Genomic DNA, 18,659 nt, shown 5'->3' on the forward strand with positions numbered 1-18,659 from the left:
AGGCATTAGTTGCAAGGGCTTTCAAAGGTTGTGGGTTGAGTCCCACTAGAGTCGCTAATGGTGAGAGAACATTTTTGTTTTTTACAATGGAACGTCTGCGCGCTTTACTATCTGATAAAAGGCACTGCTGAACGAGGTTTATTGCCAAGTGTGCTTGAAAAAGTAAGCAAATACATCGGCATTATGTCAAATAACATTATCTTGCAATTTTTCCTCAATATCCAGATTAACTGCAGTATATTGAGTGCGCAATAAATTGGCGAGAGTCGATTGATTGAAAGACTTCCAGTTTTTTTTATAGCTACATTGGTACAGGGGATTTAGCTCAACGGTAGAAAGATTGATGCCCTCGCTCTCCATTAAACACAGTTGATTGGACAGGGGCTGAACTTTCGAATGTTGCTGGCTCGCTTTAAAAAAAAAAAGATGTTGCGGCTTGTCAAGTCGCAAATATTTTTTCGACTGGGCTGGATGTCTCTGTGGCGCAATTGGCCAGCGCGCTCGGCTGTTAACCGGGAGGTTGGTGGTTTGAGCCCACCCAGGGACGAGAAGCTATTTTGGAAGAGCTATCGCAGCCAAAATCCACGGGGTAACATTGTTTGCTGAATATCTACCTGAAACAGGTTGGAGTAACACTTTAGAGGCGCTGTGGCTTAGTTGGTCAAAGTGCCTGTCTAGCAAATCCCAGCAGTGCTTTCATGATAGCCTTTCAAGCATATCAGTTGTTTACATGTACAGAAAAACATATCACCCGAAAGAGCTATTTTGCAATTAGAGATTGAACAGTATCCCTGAATAAACAGAGTAAATGCACTCTTTTCACTCCTTGTTTCTCAGTTTGATGGTAAGGAATGATTGATGTAGACCGTTTTCGGATGACTGTTTTCTTTTGTGAAAAAGGGGAATCAGACAAAAGTTGCAAAGGCATTCAAAGGCTGTGAGTTCGAGACCCACCAGAGTCACTGTTGTAACCCCTGTTATCTACATTGGTAAATAGGAAAGCCTGCTTGTGTTATTAACTGATGAAAGGAACTGCTAAACTTGGTTCAATTACCACAGAATCCCAGTGTGCTATAGGCTGGCCACTGCTTGGTAGGAGTTTCCCGTACGTGAGTGACTGTTCCTTCCTTCCTTCACGCCCCGCTCAACCTCGTCTTCTTCTAAAGAGCTTGGCGCTGTCCTCAGAAGCTTTGGTCTTACTCCGCACCTGAGTGGCCCCACCAAGGGCAAAGGGCACACTCTGGACCTGCTAATGACAAAGCGGGTTAACATTTCAAATTACAGTGTGGTAAATGTTACTTTGTCTGATGGTTTCTGTATTTCTCCAGGTGCAATGAGTTTGCAGTCTTCTTTGCAAGACTCAGTTCAGAACATTAAAAATACCATTATTTGCAGATAACAAGCACGCAGCCAGCTAGACAACTGGAGTTAACCCATTTTGCATTTTTGGCTGACAAAACTGTCCAAGAGATCACCACAAGTCTGAGTTCCACTACATGCTGCCTTTATGCATTGCCTACTAGATTTTTAAAGTCTACGGTGAGCAGTCTGTTGGCTCCACTCACTCAAAAAGTCAACATGTTGCTTCGATCTGGAATATTCCCAAGAGCCTTAAAACTGCGGTCATTAAGCCTCTCTTAAAGAAGAGCAGTCTTGATGCCACAGTGCTAAATAATTACCGGCCCATTTCAAACCTACTACTACTACTCAGTTGTCCATTATTTTAATTTTTTTTTTTATCTTTTATTATCAAAAACATCTTACAAGTATTTACATATATTTACATAATTGTACAGACAAACATCACACACAAGTGCAAGGGAATGGGATACACAAGGGCAGGGGGAGAAGAGACAAAAAATTACAGAAAATCAAACACACCATCATTCTCCAAACTTTCTTCAGTGATGGGGGTTGATGCCGTGGTTGGGGGAGGTGATGCCGGGGTCAGAAGATGATGTCCAGGTTTCCAGAGGGTATAAGGTGGATCAGGGTGTTGTGGGGGACGAGGTGGGTGATGAACCGGTGCTCTGCTGCCATGTGGAGATGTCGGAGGTGTGCGGCCAAGAGTCCTTTGAAGATGGGCCAAGGTTCTGCTGTTTTATTGTCACGGAGATGGATGTTCCTGTTGAGATATAATGTATACCGGGCTATGGAGAGGGTTACAGTTGTCCATTCAGGCGTGCAAATTGTTTACAATGACAGAAAATGCGCTGCTGTTACAAATTGGAATAAGAGATGGAAAAGTATCCCTGCACACACAGATTAACTGCACTCTTTTCACTTTTTGATTCTCAGTTTGTTGGCAAGGAATGACTGACGTAGACCCATTTTGGATGAAAACCGTGTTTTGCGTTTGTGGAAATGAGCATCACGCAAGGACGTATGGGCTCTGTGGCGCAATGGATAGCGCATTGGACTTCTAGGCATTAGTTGCAAGGGCTTTCAAAGGTTGTGGGTTGAGTCCCACTGGAGTCGCTAATGGCGAGAGAACATTTTTGTTTTTTACAATGGAACGTCTGCGCGCTTTACTATCTGATAAAAAGCACTGCTGAACGAGGTTTATTGCCAAGTGTGCTTGAAAAAGTAAGCAAATACATCGGCATTATGTCAAATAACATTATCTTGCAATTTTTCCTCAATATCCAGATTAACTGCAGTATATTGAGTGCGCAATAAATTGGCGAGAGTCGATTGATTGAAAGACTTCCAGTTTTTTTTTATAGCTACATTGGTACAGGGGATTTAGCTCAAAGGTAGAAAGATTGATGCCCTCGCTCTCCATTAAACTCAGTTGATTGGACAGGGGCTGAACTTTCGAATGTTGCTGGCTCGCTTTAAAAAAAAAAAGATGTTGCGGCTTGTCGAGTCGCAAATATTTTATTGACTAGGCTGGATGTCTCTGTGGCGCAATTGGCCAGCGCGCTCGGCTGTTAACCGGGAGGTTGGTGGTTTGAGCCCACCCAGGGACGAGAAGCTATTTTGGAAGAGCTATCGCAGCCAAAATCCACGGGGTAACATTGTTTGCTGAATATCTACCTGAAACAGGTTGGAGTAACACTTTAGAGGCGCTGTGGCTTAGTTGGTCAAAGTGCCTGTCTAGTAAATCCCAGCAGTGCTTTCATGATAGCCTTTCAAGCAAATCAGTTGTTTACATGTACAGAAAAACATATCACCCGAAAGAGCTATTTTGCAATTAGAGATTGAACAGTATCCCTGAATAAACAGTAAATGCACTCTTTTCACTCCTTGTTTCTCAGTTTGATGGTAAGGAATGATTGATGTAGACCGTTTTCGGATGACTGTTTTCTTTTGTGAAAAAGGGGAATCAGACAAAAGTTGCAAAGGCATTCAAAGGCTGTGAGTTCGAGACCCACCAGTGTCACTGTTGTAACCCCTGTTATCTACATTGGTAAATAGGAAAGCCTGCTTGTGTTATTAACTGATGAAAGGAACTGCTAAACTTGGTTCAATTACCACAGAATTCCAGTGTGCTATAGGCTGGCCACTGCTTGGTAGGAGTTTCCCGTACGTGAGTGACTGTTCCTTCCTTCCTTCACGCCCCGCTCAACCTCGTCTTCTTCTAAAGAGCTTGGCGCTGTCCTCAGAAGCTTTGGTCTTACTCCGCACCTGAGTGGCCCCACCAAGGGCAAAGGGCACACTCTGGACCTGCTAATGACAAAGCGGGTTAACATTTCAAATTACAGTGTGGTAAATGTTACTTTGTCTGATGGTTTCTGTATTTCTCCAGGTGCAATGAGTTTGCAGTCTTCTTTGCAAGACTCAGTTCAGAACATTAAAAATACCATTATTTGCAGATAACAAGCACGCAGCCAGCTAGACAACTGGAGTTAACCCATTTTGCATTTTTGGCTGACAAAACTGTCCAAGAGATCACCACAAGTCTGAGTTCCACTACATGCTGCCTTTATGCATTGTCTACCAGATTTTTAAAGTCTACGGTGAGCAGTCTGTTGGCTCCAATCACTCAAAAAGTCAACATGTCGCTTGGATCTGGAATATTCCCAAGAGCCTTAAAACTGCGGTCATTAAGCCTCTCTTAAAGAAGAGCAGTCTTGATGCCACAGTGCTAAATAATTACCGGCCCATCTCAAACCTACTACTACTACTCAGTTGTCCATTATTTTATTTTTTTTATCTTTTATTATCAAAAACATCTTACAAGTATTTACATATATTTACATAATTGTACAGACAAACATCACACACAAGTGCAAGGGAATGGGATACACAAGGGCAGGGGGAGAAGAGACAAAAAATTACAGAAAATCAAACACACAATCGTTCTTCAAACTTTCTTCAGTGATGGGGGGTGATGCCGTGGATGGGGGGGTGATGCCGGGGTCAGAAGATGATGTCCAGGTTTCCAGAGGGTATAAGGTGGATCAGGGTGTTGTGGGGGATGAGGTGGGTGATGAACCGGTGCTCTGCTGCCATGTGGAGGTGTCGGAGGTGTGCGGCCAAGAGTCCTTTGAAGATGGGCCAAGGTTCTGCTGTTTTATTGTCACGGAGATGGATGTTCCTGTTGAGATATAATGTATACCGGGCTATGGAGAGGGTTACAGTTGTCCATTCAGGCGTGCAAATTATTTACAATGACAGAAAATGCGCTGCTGTTACAAATTGGAATAAGAGATGGAAAAGTATCCCTGCACACACAGATTAACTGCACTCTTTTCACTTTTTGATTCTCAGTTTGTTGGCAAGGAATGACTGACGTAGACCCATTTTGGATGAAAACCGTGTTTTGCGTTTGTGGAAATGAGCATCACGCAAGGATGTATGGGCTCTGTGGCGCAATGGATAGCGCATTGGACTTCTAGGCATTAGTTGCAAGGGCTTTCAAAGGTTGTGGGTTGAGTCCCACTAGAGTCGCTAATGGTGAGAGAACATTTTTGTTTTTTACAATGGAACGTCTGCGCGCTTTACTATCTGATAAAAGGCACTGCTGAACGAGGTTTATTGCCAAGTGTGCTTGAAAAAGTAAGCAAATACATCGGCATTATGTCAAATAACATTATCTTGCAATTTTTCCTCAATATCCAGATTAACTGCAGTATATTGAGTGCGCAATAAATTGGCGAGAGTCGATTGATTGAAAGACTTCCAGTTTATTTATAGCTACTTTGGTACAGGGGATTTAGCTCAAAGGTAGAAAGATTGATGCCCTCGCTCTCCATTAAACACAGTTGATTGGACAGGGGCTGAACTTTCGAATGTTGCTGGCTCGCTTTAAAAAAAAAAAGATGTTGCGGCTTGTCAAGTCGCAAATATTTTTTCGACTGGGCTGGATGTCTCTGTGGCGCAATTGGCCAGCGCGCTCGGCTGTTAACCGGGAGGTTGGTGGTTTGAGCCCACCCAGGGACGAGAAGCTATTTTGGAAGAGCTATCGCAGCCAAAATCCACGGGGTAACATTGTTTGCTGAATATCTACCTGAAACAGGTTGGAGTAACACTTTAGAGGCGCTGTGGCTTAGTTGGTCAAAGTGCCTGTCTAGCAAATCCCAGCAGTGCTTTCATGATAGCCTTTCAAGCATATCAGTTGTTTACATGTACAGAAAAACATATCACCCGAAAGAGCTATTTTGCAATTAGAGATTGAACAGTATCCCTGAATAAACAGAGTAAATGCACTCTTTTCACTCCTTGTTTCTCAGTTTGATGGTAAGGAATGATTGATGTAGACCGTTTTCGGATGACTGTTTTCTTTTGTGAAAAAGGGGAATCAGACAAAAGTTGCAAAGGCATTCAAAGGCTGTGAGTTCGAGACCCACCAGAGTCACTGTTGTAACCCCTGTTATCTACATTGGTAAATAGGAAAGCCTGCTTGTGTTATTAACTGATGAAAGGAACTGCTAAACTTGGTTCAATTACCACAGAATCCCAGTGTGCTATAGGCTGGCCACTGCTTGGTAGGAGTTTCCCGTACGTGAGTGACTGTTCCTTCCTTCCTTCACGCCCCGCTCAACCTCGTCTTCTTCTAAAGAGCTTGGCGCTGTCCTCAGAAGCTTTGGTCTTACTCCGCACCTGAGTGGCCCCACCAAGGGCAAAGGGCACACTCTGGACCTGCTAATGACAAAGCGGGTTAACATTTCAAATTACAGTGTGGTAAATGTTACTTTGTCTGATGGTTTCTGTATTTCTCCAGGTGCAATGAGTTTGCAGTCTTCTTTGCAAGACTCAGTTCAGAACATTAAAAATACCATTATTTGCAGATAACAAGCACGCAGCCAGCTAGACAACTGGAGTTAACCCATTTTGCATTTTTGGCTGACAAAACTGTCCAAGAGATCACCACAAGTCTGAGTTCCACTACATGCTGCCTTTATGCATTGCCTACTAGATTTTTAAAGTCTACGGTGAGCAGTCTGTTGGCTCCACTCACTCAAAAAGTCAACATGTTGCTTCGATCTGGAATATTCCCAAGAGCCTTAAAACTGCGGTCATTAAGCCTCTCTTAAAGAAGAGCAGTCTTGATGCCACAGTGCTAAATAATTACCGGCCCATTTCAAACCTACTACTACTACTCAGTTGTCCATTATTTTAATTTTTTTTTTTTATCTTTTATTATCAAAAACATCTTACAAGTATTTACATATATTTACATAATTGTACAGACAAACATCACACACAAGTGCAAGGGAATGGGATACACAAGGGCAGGGGGAGAAGAGACAAAAAATTACAGAAAATCAAACACACCATCATTCTCCAAACTTTCTTCAGTGATGGGGGTTGATGCCGTGGTTGGGGGAGGTGATGCCGGGGTCAGAAGATGATGTCCAGGTTTCCAGAGGGTATAAGGTGGATCAGGGTGTTGTGGGGGACGAGGTGGGTGATGAACCGGTGCTCTGCTGCCATGTGGAGATGTCGGAGGTGTGCGGCCAAGAGTCCTTTGAAGATGGGCCAAGGTTCTGCTGTTTTATTGTCACGGAGATGGATGTTCCTGTTGAGATATAATGTATACCGGGCTATGGAGAGGGTTACAGTTGTCCATTCAGGCGTGCAAATTGTTTACAATGACAGAAAATGCGCTGCTGTTACAAATTGGAATAAGAGATGGAAAAGTATCCCTGCACACACAGATTAACTGCACTCTTTTCACTTTTTGATTCTCAGTTTGTTGGCAAGGAATGACTGACGTAGACCCATTTTGGATGAAAACCGTGTTTTGCGTTTGTGGAAATGAGCATCACGCAAGGACGTATGGGCTCTGTGGCGCAATGGATAGCGCATTGGACTTCTAGGCATTAGTTGCAAGGGCTTTCAAAGGTTGTGGGTTGAGTCCCACTGGAGTCGCTAATGGCGAGAGAACATTTTTGTTTTTTACAATGGAACGTCTGCGCGCTTTACTATCTGATAAAAAGCACTGCTGAACGAGGTTTATTGCCAAGTGTGCTTGAAAAAGTAAGCAAATACATCGGCATTATGTCAAATAACATTATCTTGCAATTTTTCCTCAATATCCAGATTAACTGCAGTATATTGAGTGCGCAATAAATTGGCGAGAGTCGATTGATTGAAAGACTTCCAGTTTTTTTTTATAGCTACATTGGTACAGGGGATTTAGCTCAAAGGTAGAAAGATTGATGCCCTCGCTCTCCATTAAACTCAGTTGATTGGACAGGGGCTGAACTTTCGAATGTTGCTGGCTCGCTTTAAAAAAAAAAAGATGTTGCGGCTTGTCGAGTCGCAAATATTTTATTGACTAGGCTGGATGTCTCTGTGGCGCAATTGGCCAGCGCGCTCGGCTGTTAACCGGGAGGTTGGTGGTTTGAGCCCACCCAGGGACGAGAAGCTATTTTGGAAGAGCTATCGCAGCCAAAATCCACGGGGTAACATTGTTTGCTGAATATCTACCTGAAACAGGTTGGAGTAACACTTTAGAGGCGCTGTGGCTTAGTTGGTCAAAGTGCCTGTCTAGTAAATCCCAGCAGTGCTTTCATGATAGCCTTTCAAGCAAATCAGTTGTTTACATGTACAGAAAAACATATCACCCGAAAGAGCTATTTTGCAATTAGAGATTGAACAGTATCCCTGAATAAACAGTAAATGCACTCTTTTCACTCCTTGTTTCTCAGTTTGATGGTAAGGAATGATTGATGTAGACCGTTTTCGGATGACTGTTTTCTTTTGTGAAAAAGGGGAATCAGACAAAAGTTGCAAAGGCATTCAAAGGCTGTGAGTTCGAGACCCACCAGTGTCACTGTTGTAACCCCTGTTATCTACATTGGTAAATAGGAAAGCCTGCTTGTGTTATTAACTGATGAAAGGAACTGCTAAACTTGGTTCAATTACCACAGAATTCCAGTGTGCTATAGGCTGGCCACTGCTTGGTAGGAGTTTCCCGTACGTGAGTGACTGTTCCTTCCTTCCTTCACGCCCCGCTCAACCTCGTCTTCTTCTAAAGAGCTTGGCGCTGTCCTCAGAAGCTTTGGTCTTACTCCGCACCTGAGTGGCCCCACCAAGGGCAAAGGGCACACTCTGGACCTGCTAATGACAAAGCGGGTTAACATTTCAAATTACAGTGTGGTAAATGTTACTTTGTCTGATGGTTTCTGTATTTCTCCAGGTGCAATGAGTTTGCAGTCTTCTTTGCAAGACTCAGTTCAGAACATTAAAAATACCATTATTTGCAGATAACAAGCACGCAGCCAGCTAGACAACTGGAGTTAACCCATTTTGCATTTTTGGCTGACAAAACTGTCCAAGAGATCACCACAAGTCTGAGTTCCACTACATGCTGCCTTTATGCATTGTCTACCAGATTTTTAAAGTCTACGGTGAGCAGTCTGTTGGCTCCAATCACTCAAAAAGTCAACATGTCGCTTGGATCTGGAATATTCCCAAGAGCCTTAAAACTGCGGTCATTAAGCCTCTCTTAAAGAAGAGCAGTCTTGATGCCACAGTGCTAAATAATTACCGGCCCATCTCAAACCTACTACTACTACTCAGTTGTCCATTATTTTATTTTTTTTATCTTTTATTATCAAAAACATCTTACAAGTATTTACATATATTTACATAATTGTACAGACAAACATCACACACAAGTGCAAGGGAATGGGATACACAAGGGCAGGGGGAGAAGAGACAAAAAATTACAGAAAATCAAACACACAATCGTTCTTCAAACTTTCTTCAGTGATGGGGGGTGATGCCGTGGATGGGGGGGTGATGCCGGGGTCAGAAGATGATGTCCAGGTTTCCAGAGGGTATAAGGTGGATCAGGGTGTTGTGGGGGATGAGGTGGGTGATGAACCGGTGCTCTGCTGCCATGTGGAGGTGTCGGAGGTGTGCGGCCAAGAGTCCTTTGAAGATGGGCCAAGGTTCTGCTGTTTTATTGTCACGGAGATGGATGTTCCTGTTGAGATATAATGTATACCGGGCTATGGAGAGGGTTACAGTTGTCCATTCAGGCGTGCAAATTATTTACAATGACAGAAAATGCGCTGCTGTTACAAATTGGAATAAGAGATGGAAAAGTATCCCTGCACACACAGATTAACTGCACTCTTTTCACTTTTTGATTCTCAGTTTGTTGGCAAGGAATGACTGACGTAGACCCATTTTGGATGAAAACCGTGTTTTGCGTTTGTGGAAATGAGCATCACGCAAGGATGTATGGGCTCTGTGGCGCAATGGATAGCGCATTGGACTTCTAGGCATTAGTTGCAAGGGCTTTCAAAGGTTGTGGGTTGAGTCCCACTGGAGTCGCTAATGGCGAGAGAACATTTTTGTTTTTTACAATGGAACGTCTGCGCGCTTTACTATCTGATAAAAAGCACTGCTGAACGAGGTTTATTGCCAAGTGTGCTTGAAAAAGTAAGCAAATACATCGGCATTATGTCAAATAACATTATCTTGCAATTTTTCCTCAATATCCAGATTAACTGCAGTATATTGAGTGCGCAATAAATTGGCGAGAGTCGATTGATTGAAAGACTTCCAGTTTTTTTTTATAGCTACATTGGTACAGGGGATTTAGCTCAAAGGTAGAAAGATTGATGCCCTCGCTCTCCATTAAACTCAGTTGATTGGACAGGGGCTGAACTTTCGAATGTTGCTGGCTCGCTTTAAAAAAAAAAAGATGTTGCGGCTTGTCGAGTCGCAAATATTTTATTGACTAGGCTGGATGTCTCTGTGGCGCAATTGGCCAGCGCGCTCGGCTGTTAACCGGGAGGTTGGTGGTTTGAGCCCACCCAGGGACGAGAAGCTATTTTGGAAGAGCTATCGCAGCCAAAATCCACGGGGTAACATTGTTTGCTGAATATCTACCTGAAACAGGTTGGAGTAACACTTTAGAGGCGCTGTGGCTTAGTTGGTCAAAGTGCCTGTCTAGTAAATCCCAGCAGTGCTTTCATGATAGCCTTTCAAGCAAATCAGTTGTTTACATGTACAGAAAAACATATCACCCGAAAGAGCTATTTTGCAATTAGAGATTGAACAGTATCCCTGAATAAACAGTAAATGCACTCTTTTCACTCCTTGTTTCTCAGTTTGATGGTAAGGAATGATTGATGTAGACCGTTTTCGGATGACTGTTTTCTTTTGTGAAAAAGGGGAATCAGACAAAAGTTGCAAAGGCATTCAAAGGCTGTGAGTTCGAGACCCACCAGTGTCACTGTTGTAACCCCTGTTATCTACATTGGTAAATAGGAAAGCCTGCTTGTGTTATTAACTGATGAAAGGAACTGCTAAACTTGGTTCAATTACCACAGAATTCCAGTGTGCTATAGGCTGGCCACTGCTTGGTAGGAGTTTCCCGTACGTGAGTGACTGTTCCTTCCTTCCTTCACGCCCCGCTCAACCTCGTCTTCTTCTAAAGAGCTTGGCGCTGTCCTCAGAAGCTTTGGTCTTACTCCGCACCTGAGTGGCCCCACCAAGGGCAAAGGGCACACTCTGGACCTGCTAATGACAAAGCGGGTTAACATTTCAAATTACAGTGTGGTAAATGTTACTTTGTCTGATGGTTTCTGTATTTCTCCAGGTGCAATGAGTTTGCAGTCTTCTTTGCAAGACTCAGTTCAGAACATTAAAAATACCATTATTTGCAGATAACAAGCACGCAGCCAGCTAGACAACTGGAGTTAACCCATTTTGCATTTTTGGCTGACAAAACTGTCCAAGAGATCACCACAAGTCTGAGTTCCACTACATGCTGCCTTTATGCATTGTCTACCAGATTTTTAAAGTCTACGGTGAGCAGTCTGTTGGCTCCAATCACTCAAAAAGTCAACATGTCGCTTGGATCTGGAATATTCCCAAGAGCCTTAAAACTGCGGTCATTAAGCCTCTCTTAAAGAAGAGCAGTCTTGATGCCACAGTGCTAAATAATTACCGGCCCATCTCAAACCTACTACTACTACTCAGTTGTCCATTATTTTATTTTTTTTATCTTTTATTATCAAAAACATCTTACAAGTATTTACATATATTTACATAATTGTACAGACAAACATCACACACAAGTGCAAGGGAATGGGATACACAAGGGCAGGGGGAGAAGAGACAAAAAATTACAGAAAATCAAACACACAATCGTTCTTCAAACTTTCTTCAGTGATGGGGGGTGATGCCGTGGATGGGGGGGTGATGCCGGGGTCAGAAGATGATGTCCAGGTTTCCAGAGGGTATAAGGTGGATCAGGGTGTTGTGGGGGATGAGGTGGGTGATGAACCGGTGCTCTGCTGCCATGTGGAGGTGTCGGAGGTGTGCGGCCAAGAGTCCTTTGAAGATGGGCCAAGGTTCTGCTGTTTTATTGTCACGGAGATGGATGTTCCTGTTGAGATATAATGTATACCGGGCTATGGAGAGGGTTACAGTTGTCCATTCAGGCGTGCAAATTATTTACAATGACAGAAAATGCGCTGCTGTTACAAATTGGAATAAGAGATGGAAAAGTATCCCTGCACACACAGATTAACTGCACTCTTTTCACTTTTTGATTCTCAGTTTGTTGGCAAGGAATGACTGACGTAGACCCATTTTGGATGAAAACCGTGTTTTGCGTTTGTGGAAATGAGCATCACGCAAGGATGTATGGGCTCTGTGGCGCAATGGATAGCGCATTGGACTTCTAGGCATTAGTTGCAAGGGCTTTCAAAGGTTGTGGGTTGAGTCCCACTAGAGTCGCTAATGGTGAGAGAACATTTTTGTTTTTTACAATGGAACGTCTGCGCGCTTTACTATCTGATAAAAGGCACTGCTGAACGAGGTTTATTGCCAAGTGTGCTTGAAAAAGTAAGCAAATACATCGGCATTATGTCAAATAACATTATCTTGCAATTTTTCCTCAATATCCAGATTAACTGCAGTATATTGAGTGCGCAATAAATTGGCGAGAGTCGATTGATTGAAAGACTTCCAGTTTATTTATAGCTACTTTGGTACAGGGGATTTAGCTCAAAGGTAGAAAGATTGATGCCCTCGCTCTCCATTAAACACAGTTGATTGGACAGGGGCTGAACTTTCGAATGTTGCTGGCTCGCTTTAAAAAAAAAAAGATGTTGCGGCTTGTCAAGTCGCAAATATTTTTTCGACTGGGCTGGATGTCTCTGTGGCGCAATTGGCCAGCGCGCTCGGCTGTTAACCGGGAGGTTGGTGGTTTGAGCCCACCCAGGGACGAGAAGCTATTTTGGAAGAGCTATCGCAGCCAAAATCCACGGGGTAACATTGTTTGCTGAATATCTACCTGAAACAGGTTGGAGTAACACTTTAGAGGCGCTGTGGCTTAGTTGGTCAAAGTGCCTGTCTAGCAAATCCCAGCAGTGCTTTCATGATAGCCTTTCAAGCATATCAGTTGTTTACATGTACAGAAAAACATATCACCCGAAAGAGCTATTTTGCAATTAGAGATTGAACAGTATCCCTGAATAAACAGAGTAAATGCACTCTTTTCACTCCTTGTTTCTCAGTTTGATGGTAAGGAATGATTGATGTAGACCGTTTTCGGATGACTGTTTTCTTTTGTGAAAAAGGGGAATCAGACAAAAGTTGCAAAGGCATTCAAAGGCTGTGAGTTCGAGACCCACCAGAGTCACTGTTGTAACCCCTGTTATCTACATTGGTAAATAGGAAAGCCTGCTTGTGTTATTAACTGATGAAAGGAACTGCTAAACTTGGTTCAATTACCACAGAATCCCAGTGTGCTATAGGCTGGCCACTGCTTGGTAGGAGTTTCCCGTACGTGAGTGACTGTTCCTTCCTTCCTTCACGCCCCGCTCAACCTCGTCTTCTTCTAAAGAGCTTGGCGCTGTCCTCAGAAGCTTTGGTCTTACTCCGCACCTGAGTGGCCCCACCAAGGGCAAAGGGCACACTCTGGACCTGCTAATGACAAAGCGGGTTAACATTTCAAATTACAGTGTGGTAAATGTTACTTTGTCTGATGGTTTCTGTATTTCTCCAGGTGCAATGAGTTTGCAGTCTTCTTTGCAAGACTCAGTTCAGAACATTAAAAATACCATTATTTGCAGATAACAAGCACGCAGCCAGCTAGACAACTGGAGTTAACCCATTTTGCATTTTTGGCTGACAAAACTGTCCAAGAGATCACCACAAGTCTGAGTTCCACTACATGCTGCCTTTATGCATTGCCTACTAGATTTTTAAAGTCTACGGTGAGCAGTCTGTTGGCTCCACTCACTCAAAAAGTCAACATGTTGCTTCGATCTGGAATATTCCCAAGAGCCTTAAAACTGCGGTCATTAAGCCTCTCTTAAAGAAGAGCAGTCTTGATGCCACAGTGCTAAATAATTACCGGCCCATTTCAAACCTACTACTACTACTCAGTTGTCCATTATTTTAATTTTTTTTTTTTATCTTTTATTATCAAAAACATCTTACAAGTATTTACATATATTTACATAATTGTACAGACAAACATCACACACAAGTGCAAGGGAATGGGATACACAAGGGCAGGGGGAGAAGAGACAAAAAATTACAGAAAATCAAACACACCATCATTCTCCAAACTTTCTTCAGTGATGGGGGTTGATGCCGTGGTTGGGGGAGGTGATGCCGGGGTCAGAAGATGATGTCCAGGTTTCCAGAGGGTATAAGGTGGATCAGGGTGTTGTGGGGGACGAGGTGGGTGATGAACCGGTGCTCTGCTGCCATGTGGAGATGTCGGAGGTGTGCGGCCAAGAGTCCTTTGAAGATGGGCCAAGGTTCTGCTGTTTTATTGTCACGGAGATGGATGTTCCTGTTGAGATATAATGTATACCGGGCTATGGAGAGGGTTACAGTTGTCCATTCAGGCGTGCAAATTGTTTACAATGACAGAAAATGCGCTGCTGTTACAAATTGGAATAAGAGATGGAAAAGTATCCCTGCACACACAGATTAACTGCACTCTTTTCACTTTTTGATTCTCAGTTTGTTGGCAAGGAATGACTGACGTAGACCCATTTTGGATGAAAACCGTGTTTTGCGTTTGTGGAAATGAGCATCACGCAAGGACGTATGGGCTCTGTGGCGCAATGGATAGCGCATTGGACTTCTAGGCATTAGTTGCAAGGGCTTTCAAAGGTTGTGGGTTGAGTCCCACTGGAGTCGCTAATGGCGAGAGAACATTTTTGTTTTTTACAATGGAACGTCTGCGCGCTTTACTATCTGATAAAAAGCACTGCTGAACGAGGTTTATTGCCAAGTGTGCTTGAAAAAGTAAGCAAATACATCGGCATTATGTCAAATAACATTATCTTGCAATTTTTCCTCAATATCCAGATTAACTGCAGTATATTGAGTGCGCAATAAATTGGCGAGAGTCGATTGATTGAAAGACTTCCAGTTTTTTTTTATAGCTACATTGGTACAGGGGATTTAGCTCAAAGGTAGAAAGATTGATGCCCTCGCTCTCCATTAAACTCAGTTGATTGGACAGGGGCTGAACTTTCGAATGTTGCTGGCTCGCTTTAAAAAAAAAAAGATGTTGCGGCTTGTCGAGTCGCAAATATTTTATTGACTAGGCTGGATGTCTCTGTGGCGCAATTGGCCAGCGCGCTCGGCTGTTAACCGGGAGGTTGGTGGTTTGAGCCCACCCAGGGACGAGAAGCTATTTTGGAAGAGCTATCGCAGCCAAAATCCACGGGGTAACATTGTTTGCTGAATATCTACCTGAAACAGGTTGGAGTAACACTTTAGAGGCGCTGTGGCTTAGTTGGTCAAAGTGCCTGTCTAGTAAATCCCAGCAGTGCTTTCATGATAGCCTTTCAAGCAAATCAGTTGTTTACATGTACAGAAAAACATATCACCCGAAAGAGCTATTTTGCAATTAGAGATTGAACAGTATCCCTGAATAAACAGTAAATGCACTCTTTTCACTCCTTGTTTCTCAGTTTGATGGTAAGGAATGATTGATGTAGACCGTTTTCGGATGACTGTTTTCTTTTGTGAAAAAGGGGAATCAGACAAAAGTTGCAAAGGCATTCAAAGGCTGTGAGTTCGAGACCCACCAGTGTCACTGTTGTAACCCCTGTTATCTACATTGGTAAATAGGAAAGCCTGCTTGTGTTATTAACTGATGAAAGGAACTGCTAAACTTGGTTCAATTACCACAGAATTCCAGTGTGCTATAGGCTGGCCACTGCTTGGTAGGAGTTTCCCGTACGTGAGTGACTGTTCCTTCCTTCCTTCACGCCCCGCTCAACCTCGTCTTCTTCTAAAGAGCTTGGCGCTGTCCTCAGAAGCTTTGGTCTTACTCCGCACCTGAGTGGCCCCACCAAGGGCAAAGGGCACACTCTGGACCTGCTAATGACAAAGCGGGTTAACATTTCAAATTACAGTGTGGTAAATGTTACTTTGTCTGATGGTTTCTGTATTTCTCCAGGTGCAATGAGTTTGCAGTCTTCTTTGCAAGACTCAGTTCAGAACATTAAAAATACCATTATTTGCAGATAACAAGCACGCAGCCAGCTAGACAACTGGAGTTAACCCATTTTGCATTTTTGGCTGACAAAACTGTCCAAGAGATCACCACAAGTCTGAGTTCCACTACATGCTGCCTTTATGCATTGTCTACCAGATTTTTAAAGTCTACGGTGAGCAGTCTGTTGGCTCCAATCACTCAAAAAGTCAACATGTCGCTTGGATCTGGAATATTCCCAAGAGCCTTAAAACTGCGGTCATTAAGCCTCTCTTAAAGAAGAGCAGTCTTGATGCCACAGTGCTAAATAATTACCGGCCCATCTCAAACCTACTACTACTACTCAGTTGTCCATTATTTTATTTTTTTTATCTTTTATTATCAAAAACATCTTACAAGTATTTACATATATTTACATAATTGTACAGACAAACATCACACACAAGTGCAAGGGAATGGGATACACAAGGGCAGGGGGAGAAGAGACAAAAAATTACAGAAAATCAAACACACAATCGTTCTTCAAACTTTCTTCAGTGATGGGGGGTGATGCCGTGGATGGGGGGGTGATGCCGGGGTCAGAAGATGATGTCCAGGTTTCCAGAGGGTATAAGGTGGATCAGGGTGTTGTGGGGGATGAGGTGGGTGATGAACCGGTGCTCTGCTGCCATGTGGAGGTGTCGGAGGTGTGCGGCCAAGAGTCCTTTGAAGATGGGCCAAGGTTCTGCTGTTTTATTGTCACGGAGATGGATGTTCCTGTTGAGATATAATGTATACCGGGCTATGGAGAGGGTTACAGTTGTCCATTCAGGCGTGCAAATTATTTACAATGACAGAAAATGCGCTGCTGTTACAAATTGGAATAAGAGATGGAAAAGTATCCCTGCACACACAGATTAACTGCACTCTTTTCACTTTTTGATTCTCAGTTTGTTGGCAAGGAATGACTGACGTAGACCCATTTTGGATGAAAACCGTGTTTTGCGTTTGTGGAAATGAGCATCACGCAAGGATGTATGGGCTCTGTGGCGCAATGGATAGCGCATTGGACTTCTAGGCATTAGTTGCAAGGGCTTTCAAAGGTTGTGGGTTGAGTCCCACTAGAGTCGCTAATGGTGAGAGAACATTTTTGTTTTTTACAATGGAACGTCTGCGCGCTTTACTATCTGATAAAAGGCACTGCTGAACGAGGTTTATTGCCAAGTGTGCTTGAAAAAGTAAGCAAATACATCGGCATTATGTCAAATAACATTATCTTGCAATTTTTCCTCAATATCCAGATTAACTGCAGTATATTGAGTGCGCAATAAATTGGCGAGAGTCGATTGATTGAAAGACTTCCAGTTTTTTTTATAGCTACATTGGTACAGGGGATTTAGCTCAAAGGTAGAAAGATTGATGCCCTCGCTCTCCATTAAACACAGTTGATTGGACAGGGGCTGAACTTTCGAATGTTGCTGGCTCGCTTTAAAAAAAAAAAGATGTTGCGGCTTGTCAAGTCGCAAATATTTTTTAGACTGGGCTGGATGTCTCTGTGGCGCAATTGGCCAGCGCGCTCGGCTGTTAACCGGGAGGTTGGTGGTTCGAGCCCACCCAGGGACGACAAGCTATTTTGGAAGAGCTATCGCAGGCAAAATCCACGAGGTAACATTGTTTGCTGAATATCTACCTGAAACAGGTTGGAGTAACATTTTAGAGGCGCTGTGGCTTAGTTGGTCAAAGTGCCTGTCTAGTAAATCCCAGCAGTGCCTTCATGATAGCCTTTCAAGCAAATCAGTTGTTTACATGTACAGAAAAACATATCACCTGAAAGAGCTATTTTGCAATTATAGATTGAACAGTATCCCTGAATAAACAGAGTAAATGCACTCTTTTCACTCCTTGTTTCTCAGTTTGATGGTAAGGAATGATTGATGTAGACCGTTTTCGGATGACTGTTTTCTTTTGTGAAAAAGGGGAATCAGACAAAAGTTGCAAAGGCATTCAAAGGCTGTGAGTTCGAGACCCACCAGAGTCACTGTTGTAACCCCTGTTATCTACATTGGTAAATAGGAAAGCCTGCTTGTGTTATTAACTGATGAAAGGAACTGCTAAACTTGGTTCAATTACCACAGAATCCCAGTGTGCTATAGGCTGGCCACTGCTTGGTAGGAGTTTCCCGTACGTGAGTGACTGTTCCTTCCTTCCTTCACGCCCCGCTCAACCTCGTCTTCTTCTAAAGAGCTTGGCGCTGTCCTCAGAAGCTTTGGTCTTACTCCGCACCTGAGTGGCCCCACCAAGGGCAAAGGGCACACTCTGGACCTGCTAATGACAAAGCGGGTTAACATTTCAAATTACAGTGTGGTAAATGTTACTTTGTCTGATGGTTTCTGTATTTCTCCAGGTGCAATGAGTTTGCAGTCTTCTTTGCAAGACTCAGTTCAGAACATTAAAAATACCATTATTTGCAGATAACAAGCACGCAGCCAGCTAGACAACTGGAGTTAACCCATTTTGCATTTTTGGCTGACAAAACTGTCCAAGAGATCACCACAAGTCTGAGTTCCACTACATGCTGCCTTTATGCATTGTCTACCAGATTTTTAAAGTCTACGGTGAGCAGTCTGTTGGCTCCAATCACTCAAAAAGTCAACATGTCGCTTGGATCTGGAATATTCCCAAGAGCCTTAAAACTGCGGTCATTAAGCCTCTCTTAAAGAAGAGCAGTCTTGATGCCACAGTGCTAAATAATTACCGGCCCATCTCAAACCTACTACTACTACTCAGTTGT

General features: G+C 43.3%; 1 non-coding gene across 1 annotated transcript; it reads left to right on the top strand.

Moving 5' to 3' along the window:
* The first annotated feature begins 17,417 nt into the window (after positions 1-17,417).
* On the top strand, positions 17,418-17,491 carry trnan-guu (transfer RNA asparagine (anticodon GUU)). Its single transcript has one exon. It is a non-coding gene; the product is annotated as a tRNA-Asn (tRNA).
* The last annotated feature ends 1,168 nt before the right edge of the window (positions 17,492-18,659 follow it).

This window comes from Eucyclogobius newberryi, unplaced genomic scaffold, assembly GCF_026437365.1.
Source record: "Eucyclogobius newberryi isolate DKJ021-1_F unplaced genomic scaffold, fEucNew1.0.hap1 SCAF_41, whole genome shotgun sequence".
Classification (NCBI taxonomy): Eukaryota; Metazoa; Chordata; class Actinopteri; order Gobiiformes; family Gobiidae; genus Eucyclogobius; species Eucyclogobius newberryi.